This window comes from Seriola lalandi, unplaced genomic scaffold (assembly GCF_002814215.2).
Source record: "Seriola lalandi dorsalis isolate HSWRI2012SDOR001 ecotype SW California unplaced genomic scaffold, Sedor1 jcf7180002054559, whole genome shotgun sequence".
Lineage (NCBI taxonomy): Eukaryota > Metazoa > Chordata > Actinopteri > Carangiformes > Carangidae > Seriola > Seriola lalandi.
This window is the reverse complement of record NW_019525112.1, coordinates 1,330,749-1,334,815: the sequence shown is the minus strand read 5'-3', so window position 1 is coordinate 1,334,815 and position 4,067 is coordinate 1,330,749.

Sequence of the window (4,067 nt, the reverse complement as noted above, 5' to 3'; positions counted from 1 at the left end):
TGTCTAATGCAACTCAGTCTGGGAATACTGCCAGTCTACTGTTACTCCACCAGTGGGGTTTATCATACACACATGCACACACCCACACACTTACACACACACACATACAGATCTAGAGAGGGAGGGAGTGTGTATGTGCGTGCGTGTGTGTGTGTGTGTGAGAGACAGAGAGGCAGAGCTTTGTGGTGTGTCACTGATCTCTGCTAGCATGCACAAACATGTCCAACGTAGCCATGGCCTGCTTGTCAAAAGTCACAAATATGCGGCTCGCATCCCATGATTTTGTGTCCTGTGTACAGTGTGTCATCCTACAATGCTCATTGTCGTAAAAGGCTTCAACGTAGCTGATGCTCAACAGTCATTTACAATAAATGCACAGAGGTATATGGCATGTTAACACGCATGGACAGAAAGAAAGAAAGAAAGAAAGATAGAAAGAAAGAAAGAAAGAAAGAAAGAAAGAAAGAAAGAAAGAAAGAAAGAAAGAAAGAAAGAAAGAAAGAAAGAAAGAAAAAGTCTCTCATTAGGTACATAAAGATGTAGATTCCTGTGACATCACACGGATTTCAGTGTACAAACACAAGTGGATACTCGAGTGGAAATAATTAGTTGATCAACAATTTAGCTATTTGATTTATTGAGGCATTTCTAAGCAAGAAATGTCCCAAACTCATTGGCTCTATCTTCTAAATTGTCAGTATTTGCGGTATTTTCTTTGTCCTCTGTGATCGCAAACTGAATATATTTTGGTTTTGGACAATTGGTCTGACTAAACAAACTATTTATATATGTCAACTTGGGCTTTGGGATATTGTGATGGATAATTTACTCTATTTTCTGAAACTGTATGGAGAAAATGAATAATCAAGAGACAATAACTGGCATGTTTAATAAGTAATGAAAAATAATGGTAATAGTCACAGGCCTAAATGATACAAGTATTGAGCACAAAATATGCAGCCAAAACTTTTGAGCATGCCATCCCTCTCTTGCGTGTGCTCAGTCCCAAATCTGCTGTTGCGATGGGCCTTTTCCCAGCTACTTTGACACTTTGAAGATTGTGAGCAAAAGACGGCCTGTTGCTAACTCATGTCTAGTGACAAAACTCCTCATATAAAAGCTCAATAGATAAAGCACACTCACGATTCTGTCCTTGTATATCGAAACTATTATATGCACATAAAACTGTGCTCTCACCCTCAATACTGTTCTCAGTTTGCAAAAACATTTTCACTTTGAGAGTCTAAATCAGCTCTCACCAAGAGAGAAGCCCCCCCCACACACACTAACACACACACTCACACACACACAAAATCAGGGCAATTAATAATGTGCGCACTTAAACACCAATTCATTCAATCCCCAGTTGTCCTGATTATACATTTGGGTTAGAATTGAAATGTATCTTGATTAAATATTGAGGAGGACCACTCTCACATTGCATGTCCTTAATGTTTCACTCTTCCTCTGAGGCTTGTGATAGTCACTCTCTGAGCAGTGTGTGTGTGTGTGTGTGTGTGTGTGTGTGCTGTAACTGAACATAACGTCTATTTATCAAGTGGCATCAGTCTATTTTTATTAACGCCACGCTGCTCATCATGAACACTATTAAAACAACACTGTGCTGAATGACCTCGTCTTAAAGTGTCTGACAATTTCTGAAACTTTCCAAAACCATTGATCCAGTATTCATACCAACTTTACACCATGACAGGCCATCTGTGTGGAGGTGAGAAAGTACACTGGGTTTGAACTTCTCTGTCTAGCTATCTGTTTTCATTTGTCACGATATGTGTGAACAACAGAGTGCAACACTATGAATGTCTTTCAGGAGGGACTGTCTTAAATTGTGTGCATGAACTGACCCTACTGCACTATTCATTTGTGCTATTCACCCTCTGCAACAGTGATAACTGTTGTATAATGTCTTCTGAGGCTCTGAAAGGGACTTTGTAAAGTCTGAGAAAATAACTACTAATGATGTCATCAGGGTTATTTTGGGTTGCGCTAGAAAAATACAGATTTACAACAGAAAATTTGTTATGAACTGGAAACATTGATTTTAAAAGACATGGACATTTGCCAGGCATGGAAATTTTTTTATTAACGGGAAACCTGGAGTTTAAAAAACATAGGCATTTGGCAAGCACAGAGGATCTCATGAAAATTTGCTATTGGTTTGACTATGGGAAATGTAGTATCCAAGGTTTCTTTTTACTGTTTTTTATACAATGGGTTCTCTTACAGAAAAGCAGTACTAAATTGCTCTAGTAATTCTTTAATAAAGAGGTGTAGCCTAGTAAGTGCAGTAGCCTAACTAACCATAATTTTAATTTCATTTCTATTTATTAATCAACCAATGATTTTTTGATTCATTCATTAATACTTTGTTTCAGAAGATACTGAAAAATTCAAACAAAACAGTCCAAAACCTTAAAGAAAAACTATGAAATGCATGAAGTATTAAAGATATGAAAAGCTCAGTTATCTGGTTACATCTAATTTTCCTTTAAAAAATGTAACTGCCCAATCTAAGATGTCTTTTTCTTCACTGCAAAGTCCATTCTTGGTGTATGTTTATGTGTGCGTGTGTGTGTGCAAGTTGCATGTAATTTAAGGTGAAGAAGCTTTCCTCCTTCAGCCGATAAAAGCAGTGAAAACAGTTTTCTAATATCAAACTGCACAAGAAAGGTCAACCATCATATTAAGGTAACAATAGGCAAAACACAGTTTTGAATAGAGGGGGACTTAGAAGTATTCAGTTAACTGTTCCTATAAAAGAACAGCTGGAACTAGAGATAACTGCCATTTTTGATTGAAAAATAACATCCAGTGAATAAAAGATTATCAAAATACTTGTCAGTTGACTATTCAATCAACCATTCAACAATCACTAAGCACTCGTCCTGCTGTTTTAAGATGATTGGACTGATACCATATATGTATTATGAGAAAATGGGCCCCTGGGCACAGACAGGTAAAAGGCCATCCACCCCTTCTATATACAGTGATCCCAAGACTGAAAGTCATGAAGAGACACAAAAAAAACTGTCTTTTTGTAGTTATTTTGTCTCTTTAAGGTGTCCTTTGTGGTTGTTTTGAGTCTCTCTGTGATTGTTTTGGGTTTGTCTGTGGTCACCTGGTGTCTCTTAGTAGTCATTTTGTGTCGTTTTGTGGTCGTTTTGCACAATGTCTGTAGTTATTTTTTGTCCCTTTTGGTTGTTGTGTCTTTGTAGCTGTTTTGTGTGTTTGTGGTCATTATGAGTCCCTTTATGGTGGTTCTGGGTCTCTCTGTGAGCCTTTTGTGGTCGTTTTGCATCTCGTAGTTGTTTACATTGTGTCTCTTTGTAGTTGTTTTGTGTCTCTTTGAGGTCGTTTTGAGTGTCATATGGCCTTTTTAAAATCCTTTTGTCGTGGCTTTGTCTCTGTAGATATATTTGAGTCCATTTGTGGTCGATTTGCATGTGTATTTTTTTGCATCCCTCATGCTTGTTGTGGCTCTTTGGAGTCGTTTTGTGCTTGTTTGCAGTTGTTTTCTCTTTCTGGGGTTTTCATTGTCTCTTTGTGATCGTTTTACTTCTCTTGGAGATAATTTAGAATTCATTTTAGGCAATTTTGTGCTTTAGTAAGCTCTGTGACTTTTAAACAAGAAATATTAACTCTCAATTCATACAGATGCTGTGGCCTAGGGGTCTGAGAGGTCACGGGGCCCCTGGGCCTGTGCCTGGTAGGCCGGTTCCGTGGTCCATCCCTGGCTGATGCCGACGTATATCCTGTAAGAACTTGCACAAGTTTGATGCTTAACTACTCCCACGTTCTTTCACGTGGGGAAGTTCAATGTCACCAAAATTAAAATATGTGAATTTTAAACCACAGTTGAAATGTGTTTTTATATAATATGCAGTGTTTACCGTGTCACACGGAGGAGGACAGTGATGTCTCTCGGGTCGGTTGTCCGACAGTAACGTTCTCACTGGCACACAGACCTGACCTAGAATTGCTACTTAGAATTCGGGCTAAACCATTGCGCTGAAACCGAGGGGGGGGAAGAGACGACAGGAAATCTT